General features: G+C 48.3%; 2 non-coding genes and 1 pseudogene across 2 annotated transcripts; all 3 read left to right on the top strand.

The window, feature by feature from the left end:
* The first annotated feature begins 14,555 nt into the window (after positions 1-14,555).
* On the top strand, positions 14,556-14,746 carry LOC137353877 (U2 spliceosomal RNA). The gene has a single exon (XR_010970029.1). It is a non-coding gene; the product is annotated as a U2 spliceosomal RNA (small nuclear RNA).
* A 7,171-nt stretch (positions 14,747-21,917) lies between these two features.
* LOC137354935 (U1 spliceosomal RNA) lies at positions 21,918-22,081 on the top strand. Its single transcript, XR_010970584.1, has one exon. It is a non-coding gene; the product is annotated as a U1 spliceosomal RNA (small nuclear RNA).
* A 1,415-nt stretch (positions 22,082-23,496) lies between these two features.
* LOC137354471 (U2 spliceosomal RNA) lies at positions 23,497-23,669 on the top strand (annotated as a pseudogene).
* Positions 23,670-25,772: the final 2,103 nt, after the last annotated feature.

Below are 25,772 nucleotides of genomic sequence, written 5' to 3'. Positions count from 1 at the left end.
AAGGGTCCGCTTGCTCTTATCCCATGTGCAGTTCGCGAGTGGTCAAAGGTGGTAGCTGCTTTCCCTGTGCACGTATCGAGCTCTAGATCAAGGCACTGATTGTCTGTCAAAGTGCACCCAAGAGAATAGAATTTGCTAGCCACTTCCAGTGGGGTGTTGTTTAGTGCGATCAGGGGCGGAGATGCAAACCTTGACCTTAGTTTACTTGACACTTAAAAGTCAAGGGGAACAAGTTACAGACATGGGAGAGACAGTCTGTGAGTCTTTGTAACTGAGCGAAGACAATCCATAAAGAGATCATCATTCCAGCCAGCCATCCTGAAATACAAGTCACCCATGAGGACCGTATTAAGGCAGTCAGGAATCAGCCCAATCTGATGAGAATAACTCCAAAATTACTGGATTAAAGTGTTGAAGACGAGAGTTAGAGACATTGGAGAGAAGTTATCATGGCCAGCAACAGTATGCTTCTCAAAGTATCTTTCAATCCAAACATCAGGACATGACTAGGCCCACCTCAGGCAGATTAATCTGCTCAGCTAACATTCCCAAGAAGTAAGTTCAGGAGACGTGTTAGTCGTAGCGAAGCATGAAATAGCCAATTGGTGCATTTTACACCCCAAAAATAGATCCTGACATCTTGGATCAATTGAAAATTTTGATTCAAACGAGAATGCCTCTGGAGGTCAGGTTTCTAGCAGAAGGTACATACAAGGCCCAACAATAACTCACTAGCCATATCCCACTTTAAAGGCTGAGGACCTGGAGGTTACAATTGGATGAAGTTCAGTTGTAGGCAGGCTGGAGGCAGCTCGGTGAAGCCACCGATCAATGCAGGAGAGAGGTTCGGAATTCAGCCCCAGGGTCCACTGGAAGTGTAGAGTGAGTGGCCTCAGGTGTTAACAACAGACCTGGGGAGCAGTAGGCGTGAAACCCGGGGCCCAAGAACAGCAAAGATCGGTGATGGAGAGAAAGGGTAAATCCAGCAGTTCAGGGCAGATGAAGAAGATGGCGCGAAGAGCAGCTGCTAGGCACACAAGACCGGGAGAGCAATGGCAGCCTGAGGAGCCAGTCGATCCAGCGCAAACAGAACATCGAGACCAATATCTCTAAAATACATCCAACAGAGCACGGCACTGCAGTGCAGAGCCAGCATTTCCTGAGCATCAGGGCTGCCAGTGATCACTTAAAGGAAGAGAGGTGTGAAGCTGTTTTCTTATAGCTGTTACACCATTGTTGTCTCAGCAGTGACTAGAGATGGAATTTTTTTACTGAAAGCAACTCCTCTTAAAGACTAATCCGAGAGGGTCAAAGAGTGCGGGACTGAGCAGCGGCACCACTGGCATTGAAGCGTCGTAGGAGAGACCCCAAAGAAGATGGGCCCCAAGAGCAGGTGTCAGCCAATGAGGAGCACGCAAGACCGAGAGCTGCAGGAGGAGCCCGAGGAGCCAGTCCATTCAGCAAGCTCCGAAAGCAGAGAAGAAATATTTGTTTCTCTTTCAGTCACCCCTTGCCTGAGTAAATTGCAAAAAGGTCTTAAAAAGCGACTGTTCCGCCCACTCACAACCCTGCACCATTCGTCTTTTCTTCAGGTTAGGTTTGAGTAAGCATTGCAGCCTCCAGCCACAAACAGGTCTCAGGCACAGAGATAAGGGCCAGCACCATGACTGCACCCCCGACTCCTGCCCATTACACAAGACAGGACATCATCTGAGCAATAGTAAGCAGTCGGCGAATGGAATCTGGCTTCACACTAGGCTACAAAGGAATCCTAAGGGGGCCAGAGAGATCAGATTATGAAGGAGTTTACAAATTATAATTTCTTGGCTTTTCGTTAAGATCAGCTGAAGTACAAACATTCTTTACAAATTACTATCTGTTACATTCCCAATGTAAGGGCGAAAAATACAACTTTGCAACACAGATGGAATCGGGACTTGCTCCATTATTACAGTGCCCTAATTGAAATGAACAAATATCCTTTCTGCGATGCATAGAATCGTAGGAAGATACAGCACAGGAGGAAGCCATTGGGCCCATTGTGTCTGCAGGCTGTTTGGTTGGGCCAATCGTTGCCAGATCTGACTGGACGACATAAAGCACTGTCTCCATCAGCAAGACCACCTCCCTAACATCACCCGACTACAACTCTGCCTCGGCATTTCTGCTGCTGAAACCTTCATCCACCCCTTTGTTACCTCCACATTCAACTATTGTAATGCTTTCCTCGCACATTGCTTCAACCATACACTGAAGCTCATCCAAAATTCTGCTGCCCCTATCCTGACTTCATCACTGAGTTCATTCACCCATCACTCTTATGCTCGCTGACCTACATTGGCTCCCAGTTTGGCAATGCTTTGCTTTTAAAATTCTCAAGCTTGTTTTCAAATCCCTCCATGGCCTCGCCCTTTCCTATCTGTGTAACTTCCTCCAGCCCTGGCAGCCTGTGAAATGTCAGCGTTCCTCAAATTCTGGGATCTTGCACATCCTTGATTTTCATCCTTCCACCAGTGGTGGCCATGCCTTCAGCTGCCTCAGCCCTAGTGTCTGGAATTTTCTCCCTAACCCTGTCCACATTTCTACTTCTCCCTTATACTTTAAGATGCTCCTTTCAACCGATATCTCTGACCAAGCTTTCGGTCACCTGCCCTAATATCTCCCTGTGTGGCTCGGTGTCAAATTTTGTTTGATAGCTCTCTAGTGACGCACCTTGGACTTTTTACTACGCTAAAGGCGAGTAGTGAGTTATGACGGTCTGGAATGCAGTGCCTGAAAGCGTGGTGGAACTGGATTCAATAGTAACTTTCAAAAGGGGGATTGGATGTGAACTTGAAAAGGAAATATTTCCAGGGCTATGCAGCAAGAGTCGTGGAGTAGCTTGGACAGGTCCGTTCCTGTGAACATGGAGAAAAAGTTTCCACTTGTGGGGAAAGACCAAAATTACAGGCCATAAATATAAGATAGGCACTAACAAATCCAGGGGAAACTTCTTTACCCAATGAGTGGTAAGATAGCGGAATGTGCTACCACAAGGAATAGTTGAGGCAAATAGCATAAATGCATTAAAAGGGAAGCTAAATAAGCAGATGAGAGAGAAAGGAATATAAGTGTATGCTGGCCGAGTTAGATGAAGCCGGGGAGAGGAGACTCGTGTGGAGCATAAATGTCGGCATAGAGCAGTTGGGCCGAAAGGCCTGTTGACTCGCTGTTATGGCTTCTTTCTGTGCGGTATGATTCTGTCTGTTATAATGGTTTCCTAGCAAGTGACGGAAGGTAAGAAATGGCTCTACACGTATCAAATATAGAGTAGCTTTACCCGATGGTGATGTGCAACAACACAAAGGCTGGCAATTCTTCACATGTGAATCCTGACGAAAACCACTGATCTTTTCAGCTATTATGCCACTGCCCAATAACACAGATTGAAATGCGATCCTGGTTCATTTTCCTGCAACAGGAGTCAGCTAAACTCAGCAACCTATGTTAAGCAATGTACATTGAGTTTGGCTGCTGGGCAGTGATCCATCAATGATCTCAGAGAACAGTGACCATTCCTATGATGCCACAGTCGTCAGGCAGGGATCAGGAAGAGTTACTGCATTGCAAACAGAGCAGGCTCTAGCTATTAGTTGTCCACTAACTCAAAGAAAACTACTGGGCGAGCCGAAGTCAGGAGGAGCATAAGTTCTAAAGGATCCACCACATTTTGCTTAGCAGCCATTGGATAGTGAGCTGGATCAGAAGTCCTGGCTGAGTTTAATTTTACTGCGGTTCTGCCAGATTTCAGGGGGAAATAAAGATCAAATTTGGTGTTATGCTTCAGCATTTCATAAGAAACATTAAAATTTTAGTCCCACGGGGCTGAACAATGAACAGATGCAACTGAGGAAAATGCAACCACAACTTATATTTATAGAGCACATTTAACATAATGAAACATCCCAAGGCACTTCACAGCAGGGTTATAAAACAAAATTAGATGCCGAGCCACGTAAGGCAATATTAGGGAAGATGGCCAAAAGCTTGGTTTTAAGGGGCGCTGGAAAGGAAGAAAGCGAGGTGGCGAGTCGGAGTACTCTAGGGAGCGAATTCCAGAGCTTAGGGCCGAGGCAACTGAAGGCACGGCCACTTGCGGTGGAGCAATTAAAATCGGGGATGCTCAAGAGACCAGAATTAGATGAGTGCATTTGTCTCGGAGGGTTGTGGCCCTGGAGGAGATTGCAAAGGTAGGGAGTGGCAAGGCTGTGGAAGAATTTGGAAACCAGAATGAGAATTTTAAAATCAAGGCATTGCTTGACCGGGAGCCAATGTTGGTCAGCGAGCACAGGGGCGATGGGTGAACATGACTCGGTGCAAGTAAGACACAGGCAGCAGAGTTTGGATGACCTCAAGTTTACGGAGGGTAGAATGTGGGAGGCCAGCCAGAAGTGCATTGGAAGAGCCAAGTCTAGAAGTAACGACGGCATGAATGATGGTTCAACGGCAAATGAGCAAAGTCAGCCGATTCTATGGAGGTGGAGATAGGTGGCCTTAGTGATGGCGCAGATATGTGGTTGGAAGCTCATCTCGGGGTCAAATATGACACCAAGGCTGCAAAGAGTCTGGTTCAGTCTCAGACAGTTGCAAGGGAGAGGGGTAGAGTCGGTAGCTAGGGAATGGAGATTGGAACGGCGACCCAAGGCACTGGCTTCGGTCTTCTCAGTATTTAATTGGAGGAAATTTCTGCTCATCCAGCACTGGATATCAGGCAAGCTGTCTGATAATTTAGTGGAGGTGTCGAGAGAGGTTGTGATGAGGTAGAGCTGGGTGTCGAGGTGGCCAAGGATAGATCCTTGGGGAACACCAGTAGTAACGGTGCGGGAGCGAGAAGAGAGGCTGTTGCAAGTGATACAATGGCTACGATTAGATGGATAAGATCGGAAACAGGCAAGTGCAGTCCCGCCCAGCTGGACAACTGTGGAGAGACGTTCGGGGAGGATTGTGTGGGTCAACTGTGTCAAAAGATGCAGACAGATCGAGAAGATCAAGGAGGGATCATTTCCCTTTTGTCACAGTCAATTAGGATGTCATTTGTGACTTTAAGAGCCATTTCGGGACTGTGACGGGGGCAGAAACCTGATTGGAGGGATTCAAACATGGAATTTCACAGAACTGTAAAAAGGTTATGGCACAGAAAGAGCCCATTGTGTCTGCACCAGCCGAAAAACTAGCCTCCCAATCTAATCCCACCTGCCAGCACCTGTTCCGCAGCCTTGCAGGTTGCAGCACTTCAAGTGGAGGTCCAGGTACTTTTTAAATGAGTTGAGGGTTTCTGCCTCCACCACCGATCCGGGCAGTGAATTCCAGACACCCACCACCCTTTTGGGTGAAAAGGTTTTTCCTCACGTCACCTCTAATCCTTCTACCAATCACCTTAAATCTGTGCCCACTGGTAATTGACCTTTCCGCTGGGGGAATCAGATCCTTCCTGTCTTCTATGTCTCGGCCCCTCATAATTTTGTACACCTCAATTAAGTCACCCCTCAGCCTCCTTTGTTCGAAGGAAAACAAGCCTAGCCTATCCAATCTTTTCCTCACAACTGTAATTTGCAAGCACTGCAACATTCTTTTAAATCTCCTGTATACTCTTTCCAGAGCAATTATGTCCTTCCTGTTACATGGTGTCCAGGACTGTACGCAAAACTCCAGCTGTGGCCTAAGCAGCGTGTTGTACGGTTCCAGCATTACATCCCTGCTTTTGTATTCTATACCTCGGTCAATAAAGGAAAGCATTTCATATTCCTTCTTCACTTTTTCTACCTGTCCTGCCGCCTTCTGGGACCTGTGGCCATGCACTCCAAGGTCTTTCGCTTCCTCTACCCCTCTCAATATCTTTCCAAGAAAGATGGGCATGGATTTAGGGGGGAGTGGGTGGCAGCAGCAGGTGTGGTGGCGGGTGGACGACAAGACGTTCAAGGAGTTTCGGGAGGAAAGGGAGGCTGGAGTTGAACCGGTAGTTCACAAGGATGGTGGGGTCAAGGGTTGTTTTTGTTTTGAGAGAAGGGCAATGATGTGAAATTTAGAGGAGAGTGGGACAGCACCTGAGGAGAGAGAATTGTTAACAATATCAGCTAACATGAGGACCCGGAGGGGAAGTTGGGTGGTCAACAGTTTAATGGGAATAGGGTCAAAGGAGCAGGAGATGGGTCTCATAAACAAGATGAGGTCGGAGAGGGCATGTGGGGAGATCGGAGAGAAACTAGAGAGAGATGTGAGTTCCGGGCCAGGGCATGGGGGCTCTTTAGAGGAAGTTTTGTCCAGTGGGTGACTGGAAGGAAGGGAAGCAGCAGAGGCAGCTGAACTTAAGGCCTCGATCTTCGTGACAAAGAGATCCATGAGCTCCTCGGACTTGTTATTGGAGGTGAGGATGGAGGAGGCAAATGAGAGAGGTTTACGAAGATGGTTTACAATAGAGAAGCGAAGCCACGGGTTATCTTTGCATTCCAGGGTAGTGATCAGTTTTGGTAGAATAGAGCAAGAACCAATAGTGCTTTATGCGATCTAGCCAGGTCTGGTAGTGAATGGCGGAAGCAGTTGTCTGCCATATCCTTCACAACTGCATTCTTCAGACTTGAGGGAGTGGACACGAGGGCCGTACCGGGGGAAGTGCCAGGGTGAGAGAGAGTAATGGCTTTACTGGGGACTAGGGCATCACAGTTGGAGGTGAGGGTGCAGTTGAGCAAATCAGTAGCTGCTGAAATGTTGTGATCAGAGAGCCAAAGGCTCAACAGTTGGATTTTTGAAAGTGCAGTTGTAAGTGAATTGGAAGATAGCTTTCTGGGGTGGATACAGAAAGAGGTAGTGTTGGGGCGTAGAAGGGGCAAGTGGGTGGAGAGTGATACAAGAAAGTGATCAGAGTTGGCATTATCCGATGGGAGAAGCAAGCCCACGTGAGATGGCAAGGTCAAGGAGGGTAGCTGTGAGAATGGGTTGGGGAGTTTACATGGAGGGAGAGATATAGGGAGGATATGATGGCGGTGAACTCAAAGGGGAACGAGCATGATGAGTTGAGATAGAGGTTGAAATCACCGAGGATGAGAAGCAGTTTGGTGCAGAGGCTGAGGGAGGAAAGCAGTGAAGATATCTCGGTGAAAATGTTTTAATCATGCTTGGGTGGGCAGTCGAGAATGAAGATTTTGAATAAGAGGTGAGAGGGATGGAGCAAGGTGAGATGCTCAAAGGAGGAGAAAGTGCCAGAGGAGTAAGGGTTCAGGCCAAGGTGTGATTTGGTGATAAGCACCACACTGGCACCGACAGTCTTGACAGGGCAGGTATTGGAAGGTATAGCCAGGTGGGCAGGCTTCATTTAGGAGGAAGGTGTCATCACCCCTCAGTCAGGTTTCCGTTGAGGCCATGATGTCGATGCAATCTTCAAAAATAAGTTCATTTTTGGCAAGGGCCTTGTTTGCAAGTGAACGGGTATTCTGGAGGGAGTTGAGCAGAGGGGTGGTGAGAGCTGATCCACTGACAGATTCCACAGGGTCAGAAGTGGGAGGGGTGAGTTGGACAGGAAGGAGATTGCCAAGAATAGCCCGCGGCGGACACTCTGGGCGGGAACTTCGGCGAAATAGTAGGATGGGGCAATTGGGCTTGCTGTTCCTAACGAGCCAGCGCCGAGTGCCTCGATGAGGATGCCGACGGAGGCACAGAGGGAAGCTGTAAGCTCATCTAAGAGGGAGTCAAGCCTGACACGGTGGCAAGAGAGCAGGAAGGCCGAGCAGGACCTTGAAGGGTTGGGGTAGGGAATTGGGAGGTCCACGATCACAGTCCTGAATGCCGTTCCTGATTTTCGTCAGAATTTTTAGTTGTAGTTTAAGCTATACATTGTCACGGGTTCGGTACACTCCTGTATGCAGACCTCACATCCATGCCACAAAGTGCATGTTAACTTCAATGGAAAAGAAAATGGAGCGCAAGCTGCTGATTTGCTGTGAGCCCATTTTGCACAATTGATGCAGACCAATTTCACCCCTTCTGTCAACTACAGAGCAGTAAATTTAACCTCAGCGGTGGGGAAAAGCATGCAAAGCATCAGTAGGGATGATATTAATAATCAGTTGGAAGGGTGAGGCTTGATAGAAAAAGGCTTCAGAAAAGAGATCTAGTTTGCCAAACCTGATGCAGCTACTTGATACTGTGGTATCATAGCTCAGTGAGATTTGGTAGATGTCATCCATTTGGAGTTCCAAAAAGATTTTGATAAAACGTTATGTTAGGAACTTAAGTCCGTTGATGGATTGCAAATTGGCTCAAGTTGGGTAGAGAGTGGGCAGGTTTTAGGTAGAGCTGCTGCCAGACAGGTTGCGGTCACCAGTGGGCTGGGCCAGTGCTGATTGGTATAACCTCCGTTTTTTATTATTGATCTGGAGCAGGACGTAGATAATACAGTTGTTAAATATGCGGTAGAGTCAGGATTTTAGAAGAAGTCAAATTGGACAAGTTTGCCCAAAGCTGGCAAATGTTCCTCAGTGTCGTTAATCGTGTGACAGATGTCGGGTTGATAGTACAAGTGAGAAGCAGGCTGAATATAGGAAGTTCAGAGGGGAAGTGAAAAAAGAATTGAGAGAAGCAAGGAGAGAGTATGAGTAGAGACTAGCAGCTAACCTAAAAGGGAATCCAAAAGTCTTCTATAGGCATATAAATAGTAGGAGATGGTGGTAAAAGGAGGAGTGGGCCTGATGACTGGAGCATTGCCAGTGTTACACCGTTGTTCATAAAGGGTGTAAGGATAAGTTCAACAACTACAGGCCAGTCATTATAACCTCGGTGCTGGGAAAGCTTTTAGAAACGATAATCCAGGACAAAATTAACAGTCGCTTTGCAAATGTGGATTAATGAAGGGAAGGCGGCACAAATTTAAGAAGGGCAAATTGCGTTTCCCGAACTTGATTGAGTTTTGTGATGAGTTAACAGAGAGAATTGATGAGCGTGATGCTGAGTGACAGGAAACAGAGAGTAGTGCTGAGCGGTTGTTTTGCAGACTAGAAGAAGGTATATAGTGGTGTTCCCCCGGGGTCAGTATTCAGACCACTGCTTTTCTTGATCTGTGTTAATGACCTCGACTTGGGTGCGCAGGGCACAGTGATGGACTTGAAGAGGACATAGACAGGCTGGTGGAATGGGCGGACACGTGGCAGATGAAATTTAATGCAGAGAAGTGTGAAGTGATACATTTTGGTAGGAAGAACGAGGAGAGGCAATACAAAATAAAGGATACAATTCTAAAGGGATGCAGGAGCAGAGGGACCACAGATCATTGAAGCTGGCTGGGCAGTTTGAGGAAGCGCTTAATAAGGCATACGGGATCCTGGGCTTTAGAAATAGAGTACATAGAGAACAAAGAACAGTCCAGCACAGGAACTGGCCATTCGGCCCTCCAAGCCTGCGCCGATCTTGATCCCTGCCTAAACTAAAACCTTCTGCACTTCCGGGATCCGTATCCCTCTATTCCCATCCTATTCATGTATTTGTCAAGATGCCTTTTAAACGTCGCTTTCGTACCTGCAGGCACTCACCACCCTCTGTGTAAAGAACTTGCCTCGCACATCCCCTCTAAACTTTGCCCCTCTCACCTTAAACCTATGTCCCCTAGGAACTGACTCTTCCACCCTGGGAAAAAGCTTCTGACTATCCACTCTGTCCATGCCGCTCATAACTTTGTAAACCTCTATCATGTCGCCCCTCCACCTCCGTCGTTCCAGTGAAAACAATCCGAGTTTATCCAACCTCTCCTCATAGCTAATGCCCTCCAGACCAGGCAACATCCTGGTAAACCTCTTCTGTACCCTCTCCAAAGCCTCCATGTCCTTCTGGTAGTGTGGCGACCAGAATTGCACACAATATTCTAAGTGTGGTCTAACTAAAGTTCTGTACAGCTGCAGCATGACTTGCCAATTTTTATACTCTACGCCCCGACCGATGAAGGCAAGCCTTCTTGACTACCTTATCCACCTGCGTTGCCATTTTCAGTGACCTGTGGACCTGTACGCCCAGATCTCTCTGCCTGTCAGTACTCCTCAGGGTTCTGCCGTTTACTGTCTACTTCCCACCTGCATTAGACCTTCCAAAATGCATTACCTCACTTTTGTCCGGATTAAACTCCATCTGCCATTTCTCCGCCCAAGTCTCCAACCGATCTATATCCCGCTGTATCCTCTGACAATCTTCATCACTGTCCGCAACTCCACCAACCTTTGTGTCGTCCGCAAACTTACTAATCAGACCAGCTACATTTTCCTCCAAATCATTTATATACTGCAAACAGCAAAGGTCCCAGCACTGATCCCTGCGGAACACCACTAGTCACATCCCTCCATTCAGAAAAGCACCCTTCCACCGCTACCCTCTGTCTTCTATGACCGAGCCAGTTCTGTATCCATGTTGCCAGCTCCCCTCTGATCCCGTGTCACGTCACCTTTTGTACTGGTCTGCCATGTACTTTTGTACTTGTCAAAGGCTTTACTGAAGTCCATATAGATAACATCCACTGCCCTTCCTTCATCAATCATCTTCGTCACTTCCTCAAAAAACTCAATCAAATTAGTGAGACACGACCTCCCCTTCACAAAACAATGCTGCCTCTTTCTAATAAGTCCATTTGTTTCCAAATGGGAGTAAATCCTGTCCCGAAGAATCCTCTCTAATAATTTCCCTACCACTGACGTAAGGCTCACCGGCCTATAATTTCCTGGATTATCCTTGCTACCCTTCTTAAACAGAGGAACAACATTGGCTATTCTCCAGTCCTCTGGGACCCCACCTGTAGCCAATGAGGATGCAAAGATTTCTGTCAAGGCCCCAGCAATTTCTTCCCTTGCCTCCCTCAGTATTCTGGGGTTGATCCCATGATCCCATCAGGCCCTGGGGACTTATCTACCTTAATGCTTTGCAAGACACCCAACACCTCCCCCTTTTTGATAATGAGATGACTGAGACTATCTACACTCCCTTCCCTAGGCTCATCATCCACCAAATCCTTCTCCTTGGTGAATACTGATGCAAAGTACTCGTTTAGTACCTCGCCCATTTCCTCTGGCTCCACACATAGATTCCCTTCTCTGTCCTTGAGCGGGCCAACCCTTTCCCTGGTTACCCTCTTGCTCTTTATATACGTATAAAAAGCCTTGGGATTTTCCTTAATCCTGTTTGCCAATGACTTCTCATAACCCCTTTTAGCCCTCCTGACTCCTTGCTTAAGTTCCTTCCTACTGTCTTTATATTCCTCAAGGGATTCGTCTGTTCCTAGCCTTCCAGCCCTTACGAATGCTTCCTTTTTCTTTTTGACGAGTCTCACAATATCCCGCGTTATCCAAGGTTCCCGAAACTTGCCAAACTTATCCTTCTTCCTCACAGGAACATGCTGGTCCTGGATTCTAATCAACTGACGTTTGAAAGACTCCCACATGTCAGATGTTGATTTACCCTCAAACAGCCGCCCCCAGTCTAAATTCTTCAGTTCCTGCCTAATATTGTTGTTATTAGCCTTCCCCCAATTTAGCACCTTCACCCGAGGACTACTCTTATCCTTATCCACAAGTACCTTAAAACTTATGGAATTATGGTCGCTGTTCCCGAAATGCTCCCCTACTGAAACTTCGACCACCTGGCCGGGCTCATTCCCCAATACCAGGTCCAGTACGGCCCCATCCCTAGTTGGACTATCTACGTATTGTTTCAAGAAGCCCTCCTGGATGCTCCTTACAAATTCTGCCCCATCGAAGCCCCTAGCACTAAGTGAGTCCCAGTCAATATAGGGGAAGTTAAAATCACCCACCACTACAACCCTGTTACCTTTACATCTTTCCAAAATCTGTCTACATATCTGCTCCTCTACCTCCCGCTGGCTGTTGGGAGGCCTGTAATAAACCCCCAACATCGTGACTGCACCTTTCCTATTCCTGAGCTCCACCCATATTGCCTTGCTGCATGATCCCTCCGAGGTGTCATCCCGCAGTACAGCTGTGATATTCTCCTTAACCAGTAATGCAACTCCCCCACCCCTTTTACATCCCCCTCTATCCTGCCTGAAGCTTCTAAACCCTGGAACATTTAGCTGCCAATCCTGTCCTTCCCTCAATCAAGTCTCTGTAATAGCAACAACATCATAGTTCCAAGTACTAATCTAAGCTCTAAGTTCATCTGCCTTACCAGTTATACTTCTCACATTGAAACAAATGCACTTCAGACCACCAGTCCCGCTGTGCTCCGCAACATCTCCCTGCCTGCTCTTCCTCTTAGTCTTACTGGCCTTATTTACTAGTTCCCCTCATTTATTTCACTTGCTGTCCTACTGCTCTGGTTCCCACCCCCCTGCCACACTAGTTTAAACCCTCCCGAGTGATGCTAGCAAACCTCGCAGCCAGGATATTTGTGCCCCTCCAGTTTAGGTGCAACCCGTCCTTCTTGTACAGGCCCCATCTGTCCCTGAAGAGATCCCAATGGTCCACATATCTGAAACTCTCCCTTCTACACCAGCTGTTCAGCCACGTGTTTAGCTGCACTATCTTCCTATTTCTAGCCTCACAGGCACGTGGCACAGGGTGTAATCCCGAGATTACAACCCTAGAGGTCCTGTCTTTTAACTTTCTACCTAACTCCCTAAACTCCCCCTGCAGGACCTCGTCACTCTTCCTGCCTATGTCGTTGGTACCGATGTGTATCGCAACCTCTGGCTGTTCACCCTCCCCCTTCAGAATGCCCCCTGTCCGTTCAGAGACATCCCTGGCACCAGGGAGGCAACATACCATCCTGGAGTCTCTTTCACGTCCACAGAAGCGCCTATCTGTGCCCCTGACTATAGAGTCCCCTATAACTATTGCTCTTCTGCGCTTTGTCCCTCCCTGCTGAACAACAGTGCCAGCCGTAGTGCCACTGCTCTGGCTGCTGCTGTTTTCCCCTGATAGGCCATCCCCCCCAACAGTATCCAAAACGGTATACTTGTTAGAGAGGGGGATAGCCACAGGGGATTCCTGCACTGACTGCCTGCTCCTTCTAGCGGTCACCCATCTATCTGCCTGCACCTTGGGTGTAACCACTTCTCTAAAAACTCCTGTCTATGACGCTTTCTGCCACCTGCATGCTCCAAAGTGCATCCAGTTGCTGCTCCAACCGATCCATGCGCTCTGTGAGGAGCTGCAACTGGGTACACTTCCTGCAGATGTAGTCGTCCGGAACGCTGGAAGCATCACGGACCTCCCACATCTCACAGGTGAAGCACTTCACCCCTCTAACTGACATTTGTAGCACTATTTAATAAATAAAAATAAATACTTATTAAATCCTTACTAAATTGTTATAATTAACGATATGGTCCCCAGTGCTAGAATCCTAGTATAAATATTAAATGCTGACTAAATACAGTAATCTCCTCCCTCTGGTTTAGTTACTCTACTTATTAATTAGTTAATTAGGATTTTAATCAATTTTTATCAATGTTTTATTTTCAAATTCAGTACAAATTATCTACCAGCCAATCAGGTTACAACTTTCCTGTCACGTCACTTTTCAGTTTTTTTTACCGGAGGTAAGTTTTTTATACTTACAGGTCCGGAACTCCGCCTTCCGAGTCTTCTCCGTGCGAGTTACGGTGAGCCTTTATAAAACACTGATTCGACCTCAACTGCAGTATTGTGTCCAATTCTGGGCACCCCACTTTAGGAAGGATGTGAAGGCATTAGAGAGGATGAAGAAAAGATTTTTGAGGATGGTTCTAGGGATGAGGGACTTCAGTTACATGGATAGATTGGAGAAGCTGGGGCCGTTATCCTTAGAGAAGGTTGAGAGGAGATTTGATAGAAGTGTTAAAAATCATGAGGGGTCCGGACAGAGCAGATCAGGAAGAAACTGTCCCCATTGGTGGAAGGGTCGAGAACCAGAAGACACCGATTTAAGGTGAATGGCAAAAGGACTAAAGGCGACGTGAGGAAAAACTTTTTGATGCAGCGAGTGCTTAGGATCTGGAATGCACTGCCTGAGAGTGTGGTGGAGGCACGTGCAATTATGGCTTTCAAAAGAGAATTGGACAATTATCTGAAGAGAAATAAAATTTACAGGGAAAAGGCGGGGAGTGGGACTCGCTGAGTTGCTCTTGCAGACAGCTGGCACGGACACGACATAAGGCCTCCTTTTGTGCTGTAACCATTCTATGATTCTACGTGTGCAGTTCTGCACAGTTGGTTGTTGCATGGTCACTCACACCCTGCAAGACATGCAACTGCTTTAAAAAGTTTATGTTCCACAGCAGCCTCTGACAATGACGTACGTACGTGTGGACAGGCACAACCCTCTCCCATCTGATTGGTAGAATACTGGCAATCTACATACCTATGAAGCAGTTTCACTGACAAAGGAGAAAACAGCAACTTCTGTCAACTAATCTTCTGTTCCAATTAGAAGTCCAGAGAAAAATATACCGACAGTGAAACCGTCAGCAGTTATACGTCTTTGGACACAATCAGTCTGACTTAAAAGAGGGAGGGCAAATGGGGCCTGAGGACACCGTAACCTATACCGGTATCGCTTCTCGGCCATTTGGCTAAGATCAAGTGTAGTATCTGTTCTTATCAGTTTAATATCTGATACGTCCCTTATCTGGGGACCATATATTAAATTGATTTTTGGAGCAGGGAGATGGAATAGGGGCTTGCTTCGTCCACTCCACGCATCAACCTGGTATTGCAGTATCTCTGGGAACGGTGCACCTCCCTTTCAGGGAATTTTTAAAATCTAAAAACAGTATTCTAAAATGTTCACAAACTGTACATGCTCCTCTGCTCGCAACATCCTCGAGTGGCAGGTTCTGTCGTAAGTTCAGCACGTCAAACTGCCACGTGACGCTGTGAGTTGTTGTTTTTGGCGCCTGTCGCCAAGCTGCTGTAGCCACTTGTCGTTGTGGTAGTGCACGCCAGTCCACAGGATGTAGCTCCATTTCCTTCTTCCGCCAGCTAGTGACTCCCAGCTCTGATAGTACACGCTGCCCCATTTGTCCTCTGGTCTTGGCTACCTCACCGTACGCAAGGCGCTTGGGTGCTCGTCCGTCTTCCATCCTGCGGACGTGTCCCATCCGCCGTCTGTTACATTCGTGCCAGCACACTTGGGAGCTCTGCCTTTGGGCAGGACTGCCGCATTTGTGATGTTGTCCTGCCAGGATATACCCATAATGTGCCGCAGACAGCAAAGATGGAAATTATTCAGCTTCTTTTCCTGGTAGCTGCACGTCGCCCATGTTTCACAGCCATACAGCAGGGTGCTGAGAATACAGGCCTTATAAACAGTGCTGAGAACACAGGCCTTTCAACAATCAGCTTGGTCCTAAGGGTCCGCTTGCTCTTATCTCGTGTGCATTTCGCGAGTCGGCAAAGCTGGTAACTGCTTTCCCTATGCACGTATCGAGCTCTACATCAAGGCACTGATTGTCTGTCACGGTGGACCCAAGAGAGTAGATCTGCTAGCCACTTCCAGTGGGGTGTTGTTTAGTGCGATCAGGCGCGGAGACGCAAACCTTGACCCATGACCTTAGTTTACTTGGAGAACAAGTTACAGGCATGGGAGAGACAGTCTGTGAGTCTTTGTAACTGAGCAAAGATGGTACATAAACAAATTTTGCAGTCGAGTATCCCACATTTGGGGACATCGCAGGCGTCAGCACACCCAAAGGGCAATGGGTTAGCTTGGTCCTGGGAGAACTTTTTCCCCCCCCAAAAATATACTTTATTCATAAAAATCTGTGAAAAAAATGCATTACAAAACAGTTCAAAACAGTACCAAGCTGACATTCCAAAAAGTGCAAAGGAAATCAGTTTTCTTCGAGACAGGAGTGAGTTGCCTCACAACCCTTCCATTCTATTTTTCATGCCATGTGCATTTTACAGCAAACCCATGTTTGGTGTATACAGCCCGAGGGGTTTCCCATGGGTCCAGTCCCTCAGTTCACTTTGGTGGGAGTACCTTACACAGTGGTCTTTCCCCATTGAGCCTTTACAGGGTCTGTCCCAAGCTTTAGTGCGTCCCTCAGCACGTAGTCCTGGACCTTGGAATGTGCCAGTCTGCAACACTCGGTCGTGGACAACTCTTTGCGCTGGAACACCAGCAAGTTTCGGGCAGACCAAAGAGCGTCTTTCACTGCATTGATGGTCCTGCAGCAGCAGTTGATGTTTATCTCAGTGTGCCTCCCTGGGAACAGCCCAGAGCTGCTTGGGATGAACTTCGACAAAAACCACTGCATCTCTTTCCACACCTGCTTTGCAAAGACACATTCCAGAAGGAGGTGGGCAACGGTCTCTTCCCCACCACAGCCACCTCGAGGCAGCGTGCGGAAAGTGGGTGCGAGACTCCGGGCGTGCAGGAAGGATGTAACGGGGAGGGCCCTTCTCACCACCAGCCAAGCTACGTCTTGGTGCTTGTTTGAAAGTTCTGGTGATGAGGCATTGTGCCAAATGACTTTGGCAGTCTGCTCGGGGAACCATGCGACAGGATCCACCATCTCCTTTTTCCGTAGGGCCTTGAGGATATTGTGTGCAGACCACTGCCTGATGGATTGGTGGTGAAAGGTGTTTCTCTGCATAAACTTTTCCACGAAGGACAGGTGGTACGGCTCGGTGGAACTTGATGGAGCATTCTGCGGCAACGTGGCCAGACCCATCCTTGGCAACATCGGGGCCAGATAGAACGTCAGCACGTAGTGAGACTTGGTGTTTGCGGAATGGGGTTGTACGCAGAGCTTGATGCAGCCGCACACAAAAGTGGGCATGAGGATGAGGGGGAGGTTGTATAACATTTTTGCCCCAAGCTTTATCTAGAGGTTTGAAGATGGTGTCTGTGCGGACAGGCTCCACTTCGGATCTCCAGATAAAGTGTAAGATGGGTCGGGTGAGTGCCGTGGTGCAGGACTGGGTTTATGGAGCAGAGCTGCGGTGTCATGGTGTCATCCAAGATCTGGCCATTGGCACCAACTTGACCTGATCGTCACCAGAAGACACCATCTGCCCAGCGTTCTCCATACCCGCACCTACCATCGCCACTCTCTTGTCAGCAGCAAAGTGAGGGCCCAAGCCCAAAGGTTTCACAGTTCCAAACAGGACGGCCCGCCACGCATCGGCATCCCTGCTACAAGAAATGATGCCAAGTGCCAGCAGTTCGCATTGGCGCTCGAGCAATTGCTACCTGCTAAAGGCTTACCAGGAAAAGCCGATGTTGATATTGATGACGCTTGCAAATCTCTGGGCTCAATCATCTATGACACAGCGGCAGCAGTGACATTTGGTAAAGGCGGAACACGCAACAAAGACTGCTTTGTGACCTACTCAGCGGAGGTGACATCTGTCATTGAAGCAACTAACAGCGCCTACCTGATGCACAACATAAAGCCAACAGCCAGAACACTCTATGACTTGTAAGTAGCCAAGGCAGTCGTGCAAAAGACAGGGAGACACTGCGCACATAAACACCGGAGCAACCTATGTCCAGAAATCCACACTGCCTGTCACAGTGTGAATCTATGTGCTATGTACGATGGGATCAAGAGGGCGCTTGGTCCTACCATTACCACAGTTGCCCCTCTGAAATTGGCCTACGGTCAAGTACTCAGCGACAGAAGCAAACAGATGTCCCACTGGGTTGGACACGACTGTGAGCTGCACTCCCGTGAGACGGGCATCTCCCAGCCTGCGCTTGACGCTCTTCTGCAGCTTCCTGTCATGGATCACTCGAGCTTGAAAAGGTCATTGATTCCTTTGCCAGCAGAAAGGCACCCGGCAAGGATGGAATTCCAACCGAATTGCTTAAGCACGAAAATCCCATCCACTGCCTCACCTTCGTGACCTCCTCTTTCGCCGTTGGAGGGCAGGATCCTTCCTCAGGACATGTGTGACGCAAAGAAATCATCACGTTACGCAAAAACAAAGGAGACGGAGGAGACCGTAACAACTACTTGCCAGGGACATCTCGCTCCTCAGAGTCACTGGGGTCTTGCTGGAAAGACTCTGTCTACTGGCAGATCGAGTGTATCCAGGAGGACAGTGCGGTTCCCGTGCTGACAGATCTACACTGGGCATGACCTTCGCCATACACCAGCCGCAAGAGAAGTGTCGGGAACAGGACATGCCTTGCTATCGTAGAGCTCACGGAATCATCTAACACCGTCAGCTGAGCAGGACTGCACACGATTTTAGAGAAAATTGGCTGTCCACCAAAACTCCGTAGTCTCACCCGTTCCTTTCATGACAACGTGCACAGTTCTGTACGGTTTGGTGGCTCCACATCCGACAGTTTCAGCATGAAGAATGGAGCGATACAGGGCTGCGTCCGAGCCCCCACTTTGTTTGGTATTTTCTTCTCCACGCTCCTGACCTTTGTCTTCCCTGCAGATATGGAAGGAGTTTGCCTGCATATTAGGTCAGGCGGCAAGCTCTAGCGTCTATCCAGATTGAAAGCGAAGACAAAAATGCAGCACGTCTTGATCAGAGAGCTCCTCTACGCTGATGATGCCGCGCTAGTGGCCCACACGGAAACTCAGCTACAGCCACTCATGGAGCGTGTCTCCCATGCCTCTAACCTCTTCCCTCTTACTACAAGTGGCAAGAAAACTGTGGTTCTGGGGCAGGGTGTCACATCTACGCCCTCGATCGGACTAAGCAGCACTCCGCTGGAAGTGCAGATTCTGCAACCTTGGATCAACGGTGACAGACAGTCTGATTCTTGATGCAGAAGTCGACACACGCAGAGGGAGAGCAGCTACCACCTTTGGCGGACTCACGAAACGTGCATGGGAAAATAACAAGCTCGCACTTTGGACCAAGTTGCTGGTTTATGAGGCCTGTGTTCGCAGCACCTTGTTGTACGGCTGTGAAGCATGGACGACTTACAGCTGTCAAGAAAGGAAGCTCAACCATTTTTATCATCGATGTCTGCGGCGTATTCTCGGCATCTCATGGAAGAACCAAATCGCGAATGCGACGGTGTTCTCAAAAGCAAATCTCCCGAGTATGCCAGCACTCGTCACGCAGAGGTGACTTTGCTGGCTCAGGCATGTTTGCAGGATGGAAGACGACCCATTCCCAAGGGTATTCCATATGACGATGTGGGCAGAGCCAGAAGACCAGTAGCTCCACTTCAAGGATGCCTGCAAGCGTGACATGAAGGCCCGAAACATCGATTTTCATACGTGGGAGACACTAGCCAAGAACAGAGGAAAATGGTGACATTACCCCAGACTGGTGCACGCCACCACGACGGCCAGTGGCTACAGCAGCGTGACAGAAGGCGCCAACACGCAAACCAGCACCCTACAACGGCACCTGATAACCCCACCTCATATGCGGCACTTGTGGCAGGACCTGTCTCTCACAGATTGGCCTTTTGAGCCATCAGCCAAAGTGCAGCACGTGAAACGATCGCATCGCCGATGGATTTGCTGCACGTCCATCATCTTATGTTGGTGGAAGGATGCCGCCGCCGACATATACAACCGGACACCGCGGGGGGCGGGGGGGCCCACTCGGCCCATTGTGCCTATGGCAGCTCGTTCAAAGGGAAATACAATTAGTCCTACTCCTGTCTCTTCTTTACCTATAGCCCTGCTAATTTTTTCCCTTCCAACTGTTTCTTGAAATTCCCTTTCCAACCTTGTGATTGAGTCTCTTTCCACCATCCTGTCAGACTATGCATTCCAGACCAATAACAACGACAATTTGTATAAACATTTATAGAGCACCTTTAACGTAATACAACGTCCCATGGCGCTTCACAGGGGTGTCAGAAAGTAAAATTGGATGCCGAGCCGCATAAGGCCGTATTAGGGCAGATGTCCAAAGGCTTGGTCACCAAAGTAGGTTTCCACGAGCGTCCTCAGGGAGGGAAGAGAGGCGGAGAGGCTCAGGCAGGGAAATCTGGAGCTTCGGGCCTGGGCAGCTGAAGGCACGGCCGCCAGCGGTGGAGCGATTAAAATCAGCGATGTTCGAGAGACCAGAATTGGAGGAGTGAAAGAATGTCGGTGAGGAGTGAGCCGCAAAGAGGTTTCAGAGGTTGAGAGGAGCAAAGCCATGGAGGAATTTGAAAGCAAGGATGAGCAATTGAAACGTGTGGTGCTGCTCAAGCAGCGAGCACAGGGGCGATGGGTGAACTGCACTTGGTGTGAGCTTGGACACGGGCAGCAGAATTTTGGAGCAGTCACCTTCTTAGTTACTTCTTTATTTGTTGCTGAGGCCATGCGGTTCTTCTTGAAGGAAAATGCCACGGTTGCTCGTAGATATTCCCTGCCACAGGAGACATCATTTTGACTTAAGGCCTGACTCAAACACAGCACAAGGAAGCCTCGCTGGAAGCACCGACCATGCTGGAGGAATTTAGGATTCCTGCCGTGATGGCTCGAGTACCTTCAAGAATTATGTGCATTTCTATAACGCCTTTCACGATCACAGCACATCCCAAATACAGCCAATGAAGCACTTTTGAAGCTTAGGAAAGGCGGCAGCCAATTTGCGCACAGCAAATTCCCACAAACAGCAATGTGATGATGACGGGGTAGTGTTTGTTTTCGTGTTGTCGATGGAGGGATAAATTGGCCAGGTCGTGGTGGATAAACCCCCTGTTCTTGGAAAGAGTGCCACGGGATCTTTTGCGTCAGTCCACCTGAGAGGGCAGACGGACAAGGCCTCGGTTTAATGTCTCATCCGAAAGATGTCAGGAAACATGTAGATGCGTGTCTACAACCTGAATATTGCTGAAAACAGAAATTTTGTTCAAGCTTTTTGTCTTGCACTCATCAGGACAACTCGCAAGCATAAGGGAAGCAACAAATTTATACTATATGAGAAGAGAGTGCTGATTGGTTGGCAAGTAGACTGTGATTGGTAGAGGCGTTGCCATGGAGAAATTTAAAGCAGGCAACTTGACTCTGATTGGTCAAGGCATTGCCCTGAGGAATGAACCAGCAAATGACTGTCACATATTTTGTTTCCCTGAAATAGGCGCAGTGTGTGTACATGTTCTTTCTGTCTGCAAAGAACAGGGCCCTGTGTATTAATATATGTAGCTTCCAGTACACGCAAATGCGCCACACAAATTTCAAACAAAGCTTGGCAGTTAACTGTCAGTCACCATAAAACTGTCAACGCCTCTACCAATCAGAGTCCCCTTGCCAACCAATCAGCAGTCTCTTCTCATACAGTATAAATTTGTTGCTTCCCTTACATTGGTATTCTTGCAGGTTGTCCTGATGAGTGCAAGACGAAAAACTTTGACAAAATGTCTCTGTTTTCTTCAACCTTTTAATGTGGCTTCTCCTTGAATCAGTTACTGGCTATGTAGACAATGATCATACTGCAGAGAGTAAGATAGATTGCAAAGCCAGAGTTAAACAAAGGGAGGTAGGTTTGCTGGCTTTGGGAAACTGGTGAAATATTTCAAGCAAAGGAAGTGAATGTGACAAGTGAGGAAGACTTGACGGCCAGAACTTGCTCCCGATGTCCCTATTGGTGTTGAGGTGCAAAACTTGAAAAGTGCTTTTTCGAAGGCATCAGATTGTGAATGGTGTTTGAAAGGAAGAGAAGCCAAGCATTTCCTTCCTTTGCAATGTATACGTCTAGGGATTTCTTATCGGAAAACGCCTCGCGGCCTGAAGGAAGGCAGCTGAGGGGGTGGGGTGAGGGTGCTGATTTCCTATTAAGGGCAATATTCAAATGTCATTGCAGGCTCTGGATCCGTGCGGCATTTTGTCGGAAGGTGTAATGAATGATAGATTGCAATATTTGCCAAGAACTGACATGTGCGAAGAGCAGCAGATTGTGAATGGAGTGACAAGGCGATGTGTAAAAACGGAGTGTTTGAGACCGTAAGAGGTGGTGTGTGATGTCAGGTGGCAGTGTGTGGCAATATGTAGCATACTTACCTGGCAGGGGAGACACCATGATCAAGAAGGTGGTTCTCCCAGGACGAGGCTAGCCCATTGCACTTCGGGTGTGCTGACGCCTGCGATGTCCCCAAATGCGGGATACTCGACTGCAAAATTTGTGGTAGTGGGGGACTGCGTTCGCGCTCTCCCCTGGTTTTACAAAGCAAGATTAGAACTTAGTGTCTCTCTCAGCTTCTTTTGTTGCTACTTTTTTTTAACCACTGTTTTCTTTGCGTGAGCTGGCTCTACTGCTTACTTTCTAACCTTTCTTTTATCTTTTCTCCACACACTCAGAGCATTCTCTCTCTCCATTGCGCCTAACAAACTGCTCATCAGATGCTCACATTCTTGCTCTCTCTGCCGCCCCAAACCCCACTCTTACTCTGTGCCACGCCGCTCACCTGACCCATCTTACACTTTATCGCCACGTCCAAAATGGACCCTGTCTGCACGGACACCATCTTCAAACCTCTACGTAAAGATTGGGACAAAAAAACTTATACAACCTCCCCCTCATCCTCATGCCTACTTTTGTGTGCCGCTGCATCAAGCTCTGCCGACAACCCAACTACGCAAACACCAAGTCTCACTACCTGCTGACCTTCTATCTGGCCCCGATCTTGCCAAGGATGGGTCTGGTCTGCCCACATCGCCACAGAATGCTCCATCCACTTCCACTGTGCTGTACCACCTATCCTTCGTGGAAAGGTTTGTGCAGAATAACACCTTTCACCACCAATCCATCAGGCAGTGGTCTGCACGCAATGTCCTCAAGGCCCAAGGGAAAAGGAGAAGGTGCATCCTGTCGGATTGGTTCCCCGAGCAGACTGCCAAAGTCATTTGGCACAATGCCTCATCATCACAACTTTCAAAACAAGCACCAAGACGTAGTTTGGCTCGTGGTCAGAAGGGCCCTCCCCGTCAGATCCTTCCTGCGCGCCTGCAATATCACCGCTTCCGCACGCTGTCCTCCAGGTGGCTGTGGTGGGGGACAGACTGTTGCCCACCCCCTTCAGCAATGTGCTTTTGCAAAGCAAGTGTGGAAAGAGACGCAGTGGTTTTTGTCAAGGTTCATCCCGAGCAGCTCCGTAACACAGGAGTCTGTGCTCTACCCTCTGTTCCCAGGGACGTCTACCGAGATAAACATCAACTGCTGCTGGAGGACCATCAACTCGGTGAACGACACTCTTTGGTCAGCCCGAAACTTGCTGGTCTTCCAGTGCAAAGAGTTATCCACGACCGAGTGTTGCTGACTGGCCCATTCCAAGGTCCAGGACTACGTGCTGAGGGACGCACTAAAGCTTGGCCAGACGCCGCAAAGGCTCAATGGGGAAAGGCCACTGTGTAAGGTCCTCCTACTAAAGTGAACTGAGGGGCTGGACCCATGGGAAACCCCTCGGGCTGTCTACTCCAGATATGGCTTTGCTGTAAAATGTACATGGCATGTAACTTTGAATGGAAGGGTTGTGAGGCAACTCCCTCCTGTATCGAAGAAAACTAATTTTGTTTGCACTTTTGTTTTGAACTGTTTCGTAATGTATTTTTTTAAACTGATTTTTATGAATAAAGTACATTTTTGGGGGGAAAATCTGTTCTTATCAGTTTAATATCTGATACGCCCCTTATCTGGGGACCATATATTAAATTGATTTTTGGAGCAGGGACATGGAATAGGGCCTTGCTCCGTCCACACCACGCATCGACCTGGTATTGCAGTATCTCTGGGAATGGTGCACCTCCCTTTCCGCTGCTGCTGCTACACTTCAAACTACAAAACCACGTACAACCATCCCGTCAAAGCTGGCACAGCTTACACAGCTACTCACAAACGGCTAAATCCACAAGATCATACATACCCTTCAAATGCTTGAAAGCTAAAACATACACTCAACAATTAAACAACCCATTACTCCGCCACATTCATCTATTTACGCGCACAAAACTCACACACACAGCGTGCAAACAATAAAACTCTGTGCAAACGTACAAACCAATTTAAGCTGCAGCCAGCACAAAGGGAGCCGCAGTACAAGGAAATAAACCACAATTAGCCCAAAAGGAGGACCAACGCCAAGCAAAGGAAGTCCATCAGCAGGAGACTGCCTCTGGAGGTCTGGTTTCTAGCAGAAGGTACATACAAGGCCCAACAACAACTCACTAGCCATATCCCACTTTAAAAGCTGAGGACCTGGAGGTTACAATGGGATGAAGTTCAGTTGTAGGCAGGCTGGAGGCAGCTCGGTGAAGCCACCGATCAATGCAGGAGAGAGGTTTGGAATTCAGCCCCATGGTCCACTGGAAGTGTAGAGTGAGTGGCCTCAGGTGTTAACAACAGACCTGGGGAGCAGTAGGCGTGAAACCCGGGGCCCAAGAACAGCAAAGATCGGTGATGGAGAGAAAGGGTAAATCCAGCAGTTCAGGGCAGATGAAGAAGATGGCGCGGAGCAGCTGCTAGGCACACAAGACCGGGAGAGCAATGGCAGCCTGAGGAGCCAGTCGATCCAGCGCAAACAGAACATCGAGACCAATATCTCTAAAATACATCCAACAGAGCACGGCACTGCAGTGCAGAGCCAGCATTTCCTGAGCATCAGGGCTGCCAGTGATCACTTAAAGGAAGAGAGGTGTGAAGCTGTTATCTTATAGCTGTTACACCATTGTTGTCTCAGCAGCGACTAGAGATGGAATTTTTTTACTGAAAGCAACTCCTGTTGAAGACTAACCCGAGAGGGTCGAAGAGTGCGGGACTGAGCAGCGGCACCACTGGCATTGAAGCGTCGTAGGAGAGACCCCAAAGAAGATGGGCCCCAAGAGCAGGTGTCAGCCAATGAGGAGCACGCAAGACCGAGAGCTGCAGGAGGAGCCCGAGGAGCCAGTCCATTCAGCAAGCTCCGAAAGCAGAGAAGAAATATTTGTTTCTCTTTCAGTCACCCCTTGCCTGAGTAAATTGCAAAAAGGTCCTAAAAAGCGACTGTTCCGCCCACTCACAACCCTGCACCATTCGTCTTTTCTTCAGGTTAGGTTTGAGTAAGCATTGCAGCCTCCAGCCACAAACCGGTCTCAGGCACAGAGATAAGGGCCAGCACCATGACTGCACCCCCGACTCCTGCCCATTACACAAGACAGGACATCATCTGAGCAATAGTAAGCAGTCGGAGAATGGAATCTGGCTTCACGCTAGGCTACAAAGGAATCCTAAGAGGGCCAGAGAGATCAGATTATGAAGGAGTTTACAAATTATAATTTCTTGGCTTTTCGTTAAGATCAGCTGAAGTACAAACATTCTTTACAAATTACTATCTGTTACATTCCCTATGTAGGGGCGAAAAATACAACTTTGCAACACAGATGGAATCGGGACTTGCTCCATTATTACAGTGCCCTAATTGAAATGAACAAATATCCTTTCTGCGATGCATAGAATCGTAGGAAGATACAGCACAGGAGGAGGCCATTGGGCCCATCGTGTCTGTGCAGGCTCTTTGGTTGGGCCAATCGTTGCCAGATCTGACTGGACGACATAAAGCACTGTCTCCATCAGCAAGACCACCTCCCTAACATCACCCGACTACAACTCTGCCTCGGCATTTCTGCTGCTGAAACCTTCATCCACCCCTTTGTTACCTCCACATTCAACTATTGTAATGCTTTCCTCGCAACTTGCTCCCTCCATACACTGAAGCTCATCCAAAACTCTGCTGCCCGTAACCTGACTTCATCGCTGCCAGATCTGACTGGACCCTAAGACTCCTTTCTCACCTGGTCATAACAGTATGTGTATGTGAAGGGTATATGAAGAGAAAAAGATTGGTGCAGACAAATGTAAGTCCCTTACAGTCAGAAA

This window comes from Heterodontus francisci, chromosome 41 (assembly GCF_036365525.1).
Source record: "Heterodontus francisci isolate sHetFra1 chromosome 41, sHetFra1.hap1, whole genome shotgun sequence".
Taxonomy (NCBI): Eukaryota; Metazoa; Chordata; class Chondrichthyes; order Heterodontiformes; family Heterodontidae; genus Heterodontus; species Heterodontus francisci.
Note: the sequence above shows the minus strand (reverse complement) of the source record. Positions and strands in the feature narration are given on the sequence as shown.